Raw genomic sequence first — 15077 nt, forward strand, 5'->3', positions numbered from 1 at the left:
GCCACAGAAGACGGGAACAACGGCAGACGAGTACGGCGGTATGGTGATGTCTTCCCGGAGGACTAGCTTAGCGGGAAGAGATGTGGCGCCGACGAGGGGTACGTCACACAGAGGCGATAAATCGACTTCAGCACGTGCACAATTGATGACGGCGTTATTTCGCGAAAGAAAGTCCCCCCCCCAAGTATCGCCTCGTGAGAGCAGGACTGAAGAACCACAAACTCCACAATATAGAGAACGCCCTGAATAACAACTCTAGCTGTGCATGCTGCTGAAGGCTGCACTGGCTGGGCGCTTGCTATGCGAAGAAAAAACCCAGAAAATGGCGTCGTAACTTTTCGTAAGGCGCGAGAGAGGCGTTCGTTTAGGACAGACACGGCTGCTCCAGTATCAATTAGCGCAACGGTAGGGAGGCCGTCCACAGTTAGATCGACAACGTTCGAAGGCGACAATGGAGGACTTGTACAGATCGATGGCGACGCAGTTCTTGCCTTCTGAACTGCGGCGCTTAGTTTTCCTCTAGCGTGTGTGAAGGGCGCCGACGCAAGGGGGATAACGAGCGGCGACGCGGGGAAGGCGAACGACGTAGAAGGACCGGGCGCTCGGCTGGTGGCCTGTTCGACTGCCTACTAAGATAAGTGTCTTGAAAAGGTTGCACGTCGGCGTAGGGAGGCGACTGCACCAACCCATCAGAGTGCAGCATGCGGCGGCGGCAGAGTCGTGCAACATGGCTGGGAATAGCGCAGGCATAGCATATGGGCCTGTTGTCCTGTGTGCGCCAAGGATTAGCAAACGCAGGAGCAGGTCGGTGAACGGGATGACGAACGGGTGGTAGCGGCCGTGGATGTAGCGCAACGAGCGGTTGACGAGGAGGCTGCGCGGCGACGGATGCGTAAGTAGGTGGCGCGGCGCCAGGGTACAGCTCATGCTGCATTGGCAGAGCCTCAGCAACTAGAGGCTGCGCGGCGACGGTTGCGTAGGTAAGTGGCGCGGCGACAGGGTACTGCTGATGCTGCATAAGTAGGGCCTCAGCAACTTGCTCTTCAATAACCCGCCGGAGCGTAGGGGGCGAGCTGTGTAGGAGGCTGTGACGGCAGCGGCTGCTGTTGGGGTAGCTCAGCAAAGGGCATTAGAGAGAGCTGACGTGCAATTTCCTCCCGCACGAACGCTTGGATTTGTGTGAGCAGGGGGGAGCGATCAGGGAGGACGGTCATGGAAGAGAGGGCCTCGTCAGCCACTGAGGGGCACCTGGTCAAATCGCGTTGCCTTCTCAACCCGTCGTAGCTTTGGCACAAGTTTCTGAGCTCTGCTACGGTGCGCGGACTCTTGGCGGTAAACATTTGAAAAATGTCATCGGCGATGCCCTTCAAGATGTGCTTTAATTTCTCACTTTCGGGCATAGAAGCATCCACACGTTTGCACAGGTCGAGAACCTCTTCGATGTAACAGGTGAATGTTTCACCGGGTTGTTGCGCTCGTGCTCGTAACCGCTGCTCGGCGCGCAACTTGTGGACGGCGGGGCGACCGAAAATTTCAGCGAAACTGGACATGAACGCGGACCAGGACTGAAAGTTGGCTTCGTGATTTTTAAACCACAGGTGAGCCACTCCCGCAAGGTAGAAGATGACGGCATTTAACTTGGCGGTATCGTCCCAACGATTGTGCAAGCTCACCCGTTCGTATGTAGACAACCAGTCATTGACGTCCTGCTCATCCGCACCGCTGAAAACCGCTGGATGGCGTTGCGGAACAGCGCCAGAGCAGGCAACGGAGGGTGGCGGCGACGTCGGCTGGGGAGAGGCCGGCATGACGGGAGGCAGAGTCCGAGACCGGAGTTCCAGGGTGTAGATGTTCTTGAATACCCCGCACCTTCCACCAATTGTAATGGAGTGTTTGAACAGTTCAGTTGGTAGCGTCTGTCCGTAATCGAGAAGGAAGGTCACGCAGAGCAGTAACAGCTGGTTGCCCGAACAGCTCACGCTCGTGCTAAGCACTGGCGATCCGGCTGGCCAACTGGTTGCACTGCAGGCATGGAACTGACGATCTGGCTGGCCTTGTCCTTGTGCTCTTCTTCTTCATTACAATGTGTACAAACGTCACGTAGTACAACACTTGAGTCAGTGACACTGTGCTGCAGTATTGACACCTTTGTGATAAATAAGCACTTGCACTCGAAACATAAATAAATTAAATATATAATTACCTCCAAATGGCAGAACCAAGATCACGGAAAACTGCGCACGTCAATCCACACACGATGTCTCCAGAAAGCCGCGTAGTCGGTGTTAAATACAGGTGCCATCCATTGGCTTATAGTCATGCTTTCTTCCAAAGGTGAAATTGTGCAACACTGATGCTACATAAATGAGGTTATGCTGGCGATGACACCACAGGTTCCTCTTGAAAAAGCTTCACAACCGCGCAAACCTCGCTCAATGCCTTGCTCGACTAGCTTGCTGTCAATATGGCTGCGGAACTAACCCCTCATGTTTCCACAGTTTCGTATTTCTGATGCAGTTTCTCGCTATTATTGAAAATTATGCTGTTTATGTGAGGTAACAATTTTATTTTACTCTTATTTGGCATAATTTCAATTGATTGCTACGTTACTATTTGAGCCATAGGGGTTTGAGCCGATCATAACAAGATATCCATCTAATATTTTCTTCTTTATATGGCGGCTGTTGTGGTCATGGTGTAGCAAGGTGTAAGAATCATAATATTAAACTAGTACACTCTAATAACACTGTGTGGTAGAGTGTACTAGAGTAGTGATGAACGCGTATTATCATGGACTCTACATAGTAAGCGGGCGTTATCTAGCTCTATGCGGCGCGGAGCACTTTCTTTTTTGTCGTAGGGAAGTAATCGCAGTGCTGCAAACACCAGTTGTTTCCACCAAATACCATGCAGCTCGCTAGCGCTTAGCTAGACAACGACGTCAGCGGAACAAAGTTGGTGCAAAATTACCATAACACCGCGGTGTCGGTCAGGCGCGCAGCGGTAATGGCATGAGACGAACCAATGCCTCATAATGATTAAGGCCAACGTTCACAGATTTAGTGCGCTTAACCTAAAGCACACGTACGTGTCAGGGCAATGTGCTCCAAATTTGAGCAACAGGATCCTGCATGATTCAGTTGTCCATATAAAAAGTATTGCGTAAGATAAAACCCGTCTCTAATGTCGCACTCGTTGCAGCATTATATCGCTTAACGTTTTTATGTGAACAGTTCTACGAGCACTTGACAAGATATCACTTAGATCCCAACTATTACCGCTTGCTGGTAGTAGTCCAAAAGTTGGTGAAAGTTCCAGATGGAATCCAAATAGAACCACTTGCTTCCAGTACAGCTGGTTCAGGTTCCAGGTGGATCCCAACTGGGACCATTTGCTTACTGTTCAACTGGTGATGGTTCCAGTTGGATCCCAACTGGAACTAGTTGGTGTCTAGTTAGTTTGTAACTGGAACCAGTTGCGTGCGTGAGTGCGTGCTTAATAAATCGCCGTAAGGAGCACGCGATGATATTTTTTGATACCGACAAGCTGGGTAATTAACAAACATTAATTATTTACATAATCAATGTTAACTCTCGTGAAAAATCTTCCATACAAAAGTTGCAGCGCTTGTTCGGAAACACCGGATTATTTCATCTCTGCTAAAATGACTGCCCTGTTTAATCTTTTTTTCTAGCCGATTTTACATGGGAAAAATTTTTTAAAAATACCACATGACTGCCCGCTAACGCGCCGCGCATTTAGTGCACTAAAATATAAGTTGAACGATATTAGCAAAGGCTGCTCCGCCTTTGATCGAGTGAACAGGCTATCGCTGACTGCGATGGACCGGAGGTACCACGGTTTTTATCTCCAGCTTTTTACCCTGGCCGCCTCGCCCCATCTTTCGTATTTCTTCATTGGTCCTAAATGTAAAGAAAAAATGCCAGCGCTGCGTCGGATCCTGCCTCAGGTACCGTATTGCATTCGCAAATGGCGGCCGCTTTTTCGTACATTTTTTTCCAAACGGTACGCCCTGTTTGTCATTTAACGTCCATTGTATCTTGTGACAAGGACGAAGGCGGTGCATGATTCCTGTTGAGGGAAGGATGGTGAAAATGGCAGGTGATTATCACTGTTTAACAATTTTATTTTTTCCGCCCGAACAACACTAGCAGGCCTGAAATGACCCTGCTCCACGTCACAAAGGGTTCGCAATGTTTTCAGCTATGCCCGCGTTTACTGATCAACTCGTGCATTTGATTACTCTGGAATTCCACGTGCTGTCCAGTTCTGGAATTCTCTCCCTGACAGCATCGCATGCAAGTCGATGTGTGACACATTCCACGACGCCCTACACCATTCACGCTTTAGTTTGCCGGTAAAGCGTGAAGATGTGCATGTTCGTTGTCTCACGTTATTGCAAATCCAGTGATTTTTTTAATTTTTTACATATGCCGTGTTTCCTTGCTGTTTTTTTTTGTTCTATGTTTGAAGTACTTTTTCCCTCTTCAAAGATGCAACCTCTATATTGTATTAGGGCCTATTTTTCTTGCGGTAAGTACACTGGTAGATAGAAGGTATTTAGTCTAATTATCAATATTGGTCGGGTATAGAGGTTTAATCTTGTCCAGCGTTGCGTGTATTTATGAATTCTTTTTTTTTTGCTGTTTCTTCTTTTCAATATTCATGGAGGCGATATGCGAGAACACACGTGTACTTTGATTTAGGTGCACGTTAAAGAACCGCAGGTGGTCAAGATGATTCCGAAGTCCCCCACTACGCCGTGCCTCTTAATGAGATCGTGGTTTTGGCATGTACAGCCCCATAAGTTTTTTTTTTTCGATATATGTTGCATTCAGTTTATATTAGACACGCACTTAAATATTGCCCCCCTTATTTATTCTCTCTCCACAGGGCTGTAAGATGTTCTAAATAAATAAATAAATAAATAAATAAATAAATAAATAAATAAATAAATAAATAAATAAATAAATGACTGAATGAGTAAATGAATAAATAAATATTTGTACGACACGTATCACGCAACATTTCGGGATTCTGTACCAGGCGCATCACAGTGGGACGTACTAATAATGGAGGATCGACCAAGAACGGACACATCCCAAGCAAAATATATAGAATAACTAAGTCAAAGAACATAAAGTAAATCATGAAATCCACGAACTATATTTAACAATATTTTCTCTTAACAAATCGGTGTGCGTGGTTTGGAGATATCTGTGAGCTGACATTGTGTTGAGATTTTATATAAGAAGTTATCCTTTTTTGTTTTGTTGTTACGCAGAAGAGAGGTGCGTATACTTGGTCAGCACACAAGACTTATGTAAACCATGTCGCTGGTACTTTTATACACGCTTTGCACCTACAAATATATGCGCCGGTATGTCGACCTACTCTGTAATCCCCAGCAGTCACATCAAACCCGAAAAACGCGAAGAAATACTTCGCTTTAATGAGAAAGAAAACAGATTTCACGAGAACATAACTTCCGCAAGAGGTCAAGCATCGCCAAATCACGCATTCGCTGCTGTTCCGACTAAGCCAAATATTATACCGTATATACCTATTACCAGAAATGTAAGAGAATCCTACAGTCTATTAACCATAATTGGCTATTCCACAAAAAAAAGTCTAATTGTGCTCGGGAAATAACGTATGAGTCGATATTATACTTGGAGGTTTTCTGTAGTGAATCGCGATGCATTGCTTCATTGCGTAGCACAGATGTTCTCTCATTGCGCTACTTTGCCAAAATTCCGCGCTATATTCTGAGCATGCTTCTTATATAAACCGGCAAGGAAAGAAAACCTGGCTTTATAAAGCGCCGTTCTGCTGGTCGTGCGTAACGCCAAAGGAAATTTTGCAGGCCTTCGTGGTAGACGGAAAAATGCATAATATGCCTTGTGTTGAATGTGTGGTCAGGCTACACGTTCGCAGAGCTCCATTCTTTCTTTTAACGATTCGGTGACCGAAGAAGCCTTTGTTTCCGTAATGTCACGTCGTGTCCAACGCTGAAGCAAGTTTTCCTCGCCCCAGCACCCCCCCCCCCCCCCCCCCGCTTGCTCAGTGACCTAGATTGAGCCGGGCAACAGGCAGCTATATCCACGCGATCCCAGGAAGCCATCTGGAGCAGTCGCACGTAGGCGTCGGTGGTTCAGTGGTAGAATACTCGCCTGCCACGCGGGTGGCCCGGGTTCGATTCCCGGCCGACGCAGTTTCTTTTCTTTTTAAAGGCAACACATTTTACTGGAAAAAGCAGTTCGGGGTCTAGCTTTAATATCATTATTCTTTTAAAACACAAGATCGTTACTTCGCTTTATAGGTATTGAAACTGAAAGCACTCCGCAGAGTTGCAAAGAACAAGCTCAATTTTGGCTGCCTGAGGCACCATTTTGATTCAAAAGACATTCTCACAGATCTTTCCAAAAATTATATCGCCGAATTAGACGGTACATTTGTGCCTTTATACAAAGCACGACAGCATTAAAGGCGCTCTGAACCACTTTTTATCGAAGGGAAGACAGGTATTCGAAGAGAAAATAGGATATTTCAGAAAAACGTTGCCGCAAAAAAAAAAAAGGAAGGACTACAATGCGTTCAACAGAAGCGGAGTACACAGTAACGGAGCTCTATTCTTTTTTTGAACGATCCATCGAATTGCGTTGTGGGCGACCGAAGAAGCCTTTGTTTCAACAATGTCGCCATGCGTCCAACGCGGAAGCAGGTTTTTTCCAACAGGCGTTCGCCGGCTCAGTGACCTAGATTAAGCCGGGCAATGGGCAGCTATATCCACGCGATCCCAGGAAGCCATCTGGAGCAGTCGCACATAGGCGTCGGTGGTTCAGTGGTAGAATACTCGCCTGCCACGCGGGTGGCCCGGGTTCGATTCCCGGCCGACGCAGTTTCTTTTCTTTTTAAAGACAATACGTTCTACTAGAATGAGGGGTTCGCTGTCTAGCTTCATTATTATTTTTAAAGCACAATAACATTACTTCGCTTTATATGTGTTGAAGCTGAAGACACTCCAGAAAACTAAAGAAAACAAGCTTAACATTGGTACCACTTCGATTCACAAGGAATTCTTCCAGATCTTTTCAAAAATTCTATCGCCGAGTTAGACGGTAGATAGGCGCTTTTATACAAAGCGTACTAGTATTAAATTGGCGCTGAACCACTTTTTATCGAAGTGGAGAAAGGCATTTGAACTGAAAGTAGTCTATTTCAGGGAGACGTTGCCGCAAAAAAAGTACTTCAATGCATTCAACAGAAGCGGTGTTATTGGCCATCAAACACGCCCTCCACTGTGCACCCGTTTCTTTTTTTTCCACGCTCCGCGTACTGAGGCGTTCACAGCAGTGTATACTACGCGTGGACTATGTAATTTCACCAAGCCTGACGAAGTATGTGTGTGTGTGTGTGTGTGTGTGTGTGTGTGGGCGTGCGCGCGCGCGCGTGTGTATGTGTTTGTGTGTGTGTGTGCGTGTTTGTGTGTTTGTGTGTGCGTGTGTGTGCGTGTGTGTGTGCGTGTGTGTGTGTGTGTGTGCGTGTGCGTGCGTGTGTGTGTGTGTGTGTGTGTGTGTTTGTGTGAGTGTGAGTGTGTGCGTGTGTGTGTGTGATCCATAAGGAAAACAAACAACGGCGACCAATAGTTTCAGGAATAGGTACCGTCACAGAAAATTTTTCCCGCTATGTAGATGACCTTATCAGTTCAATTCCTCCTAAATTTTCTTCTTATACCAGATACTAACCACTTGCTGTCTGATATCGCTGACTTGCGTGTTCCAAGCGATGTTCTTCTAGTCACACTAGACGTGCTGTCGCTGTGCACGAACATTCCCCATACAGGTGGGATTCAATATGTACTGCATGCATATAACAAACCCATCATGACAAACCCATCGACGAATCTACCCTTGGCATAATTCTAACACTAATCTTTGAACTTAACAACTTTTACTTCGAAGGTGAACATTACGTTCGAACTATTGGTACCTCCATGAGCGCAAAAATAGGTCCCAATTATGCTAACATTTTTATGGGCATGCTAGAAAAGAATTTCCTCGCTACTCGTGACCTCAAACCATTGTATTACAAACGCTTCATCGATCACATTTTCTTAATTTGGCAATAAGGTGAAGCTGCATTACTTTCCTTCATTACTGACTTTAGCAGCGCCGCACCATCAGTTTGCTTTTCTCATTCCTATTCACCGCTCAGCATAATCTTCCTTGTCGTCTCGGTATCTCTGTGCAATGGTAACTTAACGACAAATCTTTACAGAAAGCCCACTGACCGACAGCGATATCTGCATTTCGGAAGCAGTCATGTCAAACATTGCAAAACGAGAATTCCCTAAAGCCAAGCTATCCGGTTCAAAATAATTTGTTCGGACGACAGTGAATTCACTCGCAACTGTAACCTGTAACCAGCTTCGTAATGCACTAACCGTACAGAAATACCCTTCACAAATAATTGACGATGCCCTTAAATGGGCCGACTTTCTCGACCCGCAAGAACTCATCTGCACGGATAAGCGATCGGCACCGATTTCACGAATTAACCTTATCCTAACACACTCGGCATTTATTCCTAACGTATCGCACATTCTCAGGAAGCATTATAACTTACTGACACAGAGCGACCGTGTTAAAAACATTTTCACGGAATCGCCAACAGTGGTCTATCGTCGCTCTAGGAATCTGCGTGACCTAGTAACCTCTTGCAAGACTAAAGCGATTTTTTTTATGGGGTTTTACGTGCCAAAACCACTTTCTGATTATGAGGCACGCCGTAGTGGGGGACTCCGGAAATTTCGACCACCTGGGGTTCTTTAACGTGCACCTAAATCTAAGTACACGGGTGTTTTCGCATTTCGCCCCCATCGAAATGCGGCCGCCATGGCCGGGATTCGATCCCGTGACCTCGTGCTCAGCAGCCTAACACCATAGCCACTGAGCAACCACGGCGGGTTACTAAAGCGATTGCTTCTGCTGGTTGTCATCCCTGCAATAAGCCCCGTTCTCAAGTTTGTACACATATGACATCAAAGGACTGCTAGAAGCACTAGCATCCAATTATTCTCTTAAAATCAACGGCGACTACACTTGCGACAGTACTAACATCATCTATCTGCTTGAATGTTCAGTGTGTCATATGCAGTACATCGGTCAGACTGAAACATCTTTTCGTATCAGATTAAAAACCACAATGCACACATTAACAGCTTGCCGCACCTTCCATTATCTAAACATGTTCGACTGCCAGGTCATACGCTTGAAAACATCAATGTAACAGCAACACAATCAGGTTTCAAATCGCACCATGATCGAGAAATGCGAGAATCCTCTCTCATTCATAAAATTAACACTGTGTCATTCGGTATCAACGAGAGCGGAGGAAAAATGTCGTGCCTTTCTGCCATATCTTGATGCGTATGTTGTACAGAATTGATAAAGCATGCCAAATCAACTTGTTCCTAGTTGTGTCATGTCGCAATCCATATAATTCTGTAACTACATGCACAATCATCGAGGTACTATAATGATATTTCGTACATATCAGTTATCGTACTTAACTTACACTTACTGCTGCACTTTTTTCTTTTATTATTTACAAGTGTACGCTTGCATGTACTGCTGATTATGCCACGTGCGCATGCCCACAAATGCGGGTGCGCGCGTGTATCTGTGTTTATTCTGACGAAGGCCATGGCACGGCCGCAAAGTAGATACATTCAGAATGTAATTTTTGTAATTGTGCGCCTTCGTTTCTTTAACTACCTATGATGCACCGGACGTATACAGAACTTTTCCTTTATACATATATATCGGGTGTTTCAGCTAATTTCAGCCAATTATTAAAGAAAGAGACGTAGGTGCTACGCGTGTCGAATTGCCGCAGTATTGCTCTGAGCCGTATGGAGTACGCGATTATATATATATTTTTTCATAATGACAAGCAGGGTAATTAACAAACATTATTTAATTACATTTCTAAATATTTACTCTCACGAAAGATCTTCAATATACAAAAGTTGCAGCGCTCGATTAGACACATCGGATTATTTCGTCTATGCTATGTTAACTGCCGTGTTTAATTTTTTTTTCTGCCGTTCTTAAACTGCGCGAAATATTTTAAAAATGCCACGTGACTGCCCGCTAACGCGCCGCGCTTTTAGTGCCCTGAAATGTAAATTGGACGAATTAGCAAAGGCTGCTCCGCACACAAGAGATAGACGGCTGGATTAACAGACTGTCGGTGACTGCGATGGACCGGAGGCAGCAGGGTTTCTATCTCCGGCTTTTTATCCCTGTCCCAGCTTGCTCCCTCTGTCGTCTTTCTTCATCGGTCCGAAAAGTAAAGGAAAAATCCCTGCGCTGCGTCGAGTTCTGCCTCCGGTCTCATATCGCATTCACAAGTGGCGGCCGCTTTTCCGTTGAAGAACTTTTCTTAAAATGGCACGCCCCTTTTTTCACCTAACGTCCATTGTATCTTGTCACAAGGACGAAGGCGGTGCATGATTCTTGTCGAGGGAAGGATGGTGACGATGCCAGGTGGTTATCACTGTTTAACGATTTCATTTATTCCACTCGAACAACACTAGCGGGCCTGAAACGACCCCGCTCCACGTCACAAAGGCTTCGCAATCATTTCAGTTTCAATCATTTCCATAATTTACGGATGAACTCGTGCATTCGATTACTCTACAATTCCACGTGCTGTCCAGTTGTGGAATTCTCTCCCGGACCGCATCAAATGCAAGTCAAAGTGTGGCACATTCCGTGAAAAAGAAAGAGAAATATGAAATTTTTCTTAAATGAAAGAAAATTTCCTGTAAAATTTTTTCCTCTTTCTTTTTCTTTCACTCTCCCCCCCCCCCTTTTTTGTGTGTCTTGGTGCCGCCCTGGCTTCCCCCACCCCTTTTGTTTCTTTTTTTCCCCTTTTTTTCTGCTACTATTTCTTTTCTTTTCTCCCCACGTGCCCACTCTCACGCTCTTCTTCCTTCGTCTTGAGATTGAAGCTTACAGACGTCGGACGACAGCGCTTGTTTCCTGTGGTCATCTCTCTCTTTAAAACCAGCCGCCAGCGACAACACCCGCACGTGACGTCACTGCACTGACCCTTTAAAACTAACACGCCGAGGATGACGAGGCCGCCTTTGACGAAGATAGGTCCTCCTATCGAAACGTTGGCCAGCCTTTCTGAGGCACCTTATCCCTGTTTAGAAACTTTATACCACAGTGTGCTATCCCATCTGTCAGACCCTTTCTTGTTTTCGGGTAGGTAGGAGGTATTTAGTGTAGTTATCAACATTTGTCGGCTATAAAGGTCCAATCTTGTCCACCGTTGCGTGTATTAATGAATTCTTTTTTTTTGCTGTTCCTTCTTTTGGATATTGAAGGGGGCAAAATGCGAAAATGCACGTATACTTTTATTTAGGTGCACGTTAAAGAACCAACCCCAGGTGGTCAAGATCATTGCGCACAGTCCCCTACTACTGCGTGCCTCGTAATCAGATCGTGGTTTTGGCACGTACAACCCTATAAGCTATTTTTTATACAATGTTAGACATTCAGTGTAAATTAGATGCGCACTTAAATATTGCCCCCTTTACTGAATGCCACCGCAGAGGGCTGTAAGGTGTCAGTAAATAAATTATTTACTGAATAAATTTTTAATCAGTAAATGAATAACCAAATAATTGTGCGACACGTATCGGGCAACATCCCGGGATTCTGTACCACTCGTGTCACAGTGGGACGTTCTAATAATGGAAGATCGACCATGAACGGACACACCCCCTGTGAAATATATAGAATAGCCAAGTCAAAACAAATAAAGCAAATCGAGGAACCCGCGAAATGTATTTAACCATATTTTATCTTAACAAATCGGTGTCCGTGCTTTGGAGACATCTGTGAGCCGACAGTGTGTGTCGAGATCTTATATAAGACGTTATCCTTTTCTTTCTTTTGTTGTTGTTACGTAGAACAGAGGTGCGCATATCCGGGTCAGCACACAAGTGTATGTATAAACCACTTGGCTGGTACTTCCATATACGCTTTGCATACATATCTACAAATATATCCGCCGATATGTCGACCTGCCCAACAACCCCCCGCAGCCACATCAAACCGGAAAAGGGCAAACAGTGCTTCGATTTAATAAGAAACAAAAGCGAAAGTGCACAAGAAGGTAACTTGCCGCACGAGCGGACAGAACACCCATCTCCACATCACGCATGCACCGCTCTTACGGTTAAGCCAAATATTATACCGTATATACCTATTGCCAGAAATTTAAGAACATCGTGCAGTCTACTTATTATAGGGGGGTATCCCCTAAAGAAAGATCTAAGTGTGCTCGGGAAGTAACGCATGAGTCGATATTAGACTTTCAGGTTTTGTCTACTGAATCGTAACGCATTGCTTTATTGCGTATAGCAGACGTTCTCTCCCTGGCGCTATTTTGCCAAAAGCCCGTGCTATAGTTTCAGCATCCTTTTTACATAAACCGGCAAGCAAGGAAAACCTGGCTTTATAAAGCGCCGTTCTGCATGTCGTGCGGCACGCCAAAGGAAATGTTGCAGGCCTTCGTCGTTGACGAAAAAATACATAATATGCGTTGCCTTGAATGTGTAGCCAGGCTGCACGATAGCGGAGCTCTATTCTTTTTTTGAACGATCCATCAAATGGCGTTGATGGCGACCGAAGAAACCTTTGTTTCCGCAAAATCGCCATGGGTCCAACGCTGAAGCAGGTTTTTCTCGAACAGGCGATCGCTTGGCTCAGTGACCTACATTCAGCCGAGCAATAAGCAGCTGTATCCACGATATCCCAGGAAAGCATCTGGGGTTGTACCGCATGGGCGTCGGTGGTTCAGTGGTAGAATACTCGCCTGCCACGCGGGTGGCCCGGGTTCGATTCCCGGCCGACGCACTTTTTTTTCCCTGCATTTTTGAACATAACATATTTTAATGGAACGTGTTGTATGGCACAGTTGCGGAGTGTATGTAGCCTTCGATAATGTTCCCACCCGATTGCGGAGAGTGGAAGTTCCAGTTATTTTCACTCCTTTTTAACTCCCCGGAATGGTGATGGTGGGATCACTCGACGCCTCCAATTCCAGTTAAAGAAGTGCTTTCCCTACAATTGTTTACTACTTGCGCTTACGTGCCTTGTAATGAAACCGGATTTTTGAATAGTTGGCAACGTTACTAATAATCTTACGTGTAATATTATTGCGCACGTACTATTTGATATTCTGTAAGTTTAAAAAGCCACCCGCATATTCGTTTTGCATGATGATCGTTCATGGTTCGTACGTGCTTGCTTGTTTTTAATCGGCATTATTTTTCTTTTTTCGAAGGAAATTTCATTGACTGCCTGTTATGGCGCTTTCTGAATACTAGAGTGTGCGAAAAAGCATGGTACGTTTTCCAAATGGGTGTAGGTTGCAACCGGTGCGTACATTGTTACATTGTTTTTCGACGCCATCTCCGGGTCATAAACCGAGTATGATCAATTGTGCTAAAGTGAATCGTTTTTTGCAATCAAATTCGATGTCTTTAAGTGCACTTAAACCGCGTAACATACTAACAGAAAAAGTTTACTATTCTTCAGAAGTGTCGAATTTGCATAACACCATATTCTTTGTATTTACAGCGGCATTGGTAGATAGGTAGATGCTGAAACGGCCGGTATTCAGAAAAATGTGGGGAATGTAAAACAGTGGCCAAGTCTAGTTTAGCGTAATTGACAAATATATTAGTTTTGTAGTCTGTTATAAAATGAACGCTTAACGCTCCAGGACTATGTACCGATTCCATTCCAACTTCATTCCTGAATCTCGGGCTATTATTTCTTTTCCAAATCCATCTGCTCGACTGGTATCACCATTCCGCTGCAATTTGATTTCGTTGTTTACAAAACGTAGAAGGATTCCGGAATCATTCCTACTCCAGCGTTGCTACTGCGCAACTATGCCGTACGGTGCCAGTACTCAGGAGACGCCGCAGGAATATAACTCCGTGCTACCGTCTCTGAGGGCAAGTGGTTTTCGACACAGTGTTGTTGCATGTGGACATGAAGGGACGTCCATATCGCATGGAAGATTTCAGTAGCTCTCTACGACGAGCCAGATTGTTCGCTGTAGTGGAAGTTCTAGGTGCATTCCGGATGAACCACGTTTGGGGAGCAACATACAAGAATTATTCTGACAGCCCTGAAGAAGCAGTGATCAACACTTGAGCTCATCGTCGAAGATGCCTAGTCATCAACCCGAGCAACCAGGATGTCAAGAAAAAGCTCTGCTTTCTTGCTTAATGTCTGGGACGATGATGTGCGTGCGACCTTTGCACATTGTGGCAAGGTTATAAAGGATATCAAGGAACAGTGGCGCATTGATGCCAGGCCACCAGAACACGCACAGTTGTGCTTCGAATCAAGGAGGGTGTGACTCGCGAGGACATTCCTCATCGGTTGCACATAGCCGGCAAGCTGGCGCTCGTTGTTCTTCCCGACATGGCCCCTCATACGTAGTGAAGTTAAGGAACGCATAAAAAGAGATTTCCTGGGATTTCCTCTGGGAAGTCGGCGGGTACTGTTGAACAGGCAGTTGGAACGTGTTGTGGGAAAGGTTATTTTGTGCACCAGTACTTTTGCTACACCGGTAAAAGGTGTGCTTTTACACTGTAGTTGCCGAATCGCGAAGGAGAACGAAAAGCACAGGTGAAAAGTCTTTATCCATACATCACCTTCCAAATAAAGTTTTATCCTGCTTGAGCATATTGAATGCGCGTGAATTTGTTTCCTTTGTTTCCGCAGTGTCGCCCCGCGGCCAACGCGGAAGCAGGTTTTCTCCAACAGGCGCTCGCAGGCTCAGAGACCTAGATTAAGCCGGGCAATGGGCAGGTATATCCACGCTGTCCCAGGAAAGCATCTGGAGCAGGCGTTCGTAGGCGTCGGTGGTTCAGTGGTAGAATAATCGCCTGCCACGCGGGTGGCCCGGGTTCGATTCCCGGCCGACGCAGTTTCTTTTTAAGTTTTTTTATTTTT

At 45.5% G+C, this 15077-nt stretch overlaps 1 protein-coding gene and 4 non-coding genes across 5 annotated transcripts in view; all 5 read left to right on the forward strand.

The window, feature by feature from the left end:
- The window catches only part of LOC135905341 (endothelin-converting enzyme 2-like), a 194736-nt gene that overhangs the window by 80516 nt on the left and 99143 nt on the right, over positions 1–15077 (forward strand). The window lies entirely within an intron of this gene.
- TRNAG-GCC (transfer RNA glycine (anticodon GCC)) lies at positions 6165–6235 on the forward strand. Its single transcript has one exon. It is a non-coding gene; the product is annotated as a tRNA-Gly (tRNA).
- Positions 6852–6922, forward strand: TRNAG-GCC (transfer RNA glycine (anticodon GCC)). Its single transcript has one exon. It is a non-coding gene; the product is annotated as a tRNA-Gly (tRNA).
- TRNAG-GCC (transfer RNA glycine (anticodon GCC)) lies at positions 12889–12959 on the forward strand. Its single transcript has one exon. It is a non-coding gene; the product is annotated as a tRNA-Gly (tRNA).
- Positions 14981–15051, forward strand: TRNAG-GCC (transfer RNA glycine (anticodon GCC)). Its single transcript has one exon. It is a non-coding gene; the product is annotated as a tRNA-Gly (tRNA).

The sequence above is a fragment of the Dermacentor albipictus genome, chromosome 3 (assembly GCF_038994185.2).
Source record: "Dermacentor albipictus isolate Rhodes 1998 colony chromosome 3, USDA_Dalb.pri_finalv2, whole genome shotgun sequence".
NCBI lineage: Eukaryota > Metazoa > Arthropoda > Arachnida > Ixodida > Ixodidae > Dermacentor > Dermacentor albipictus.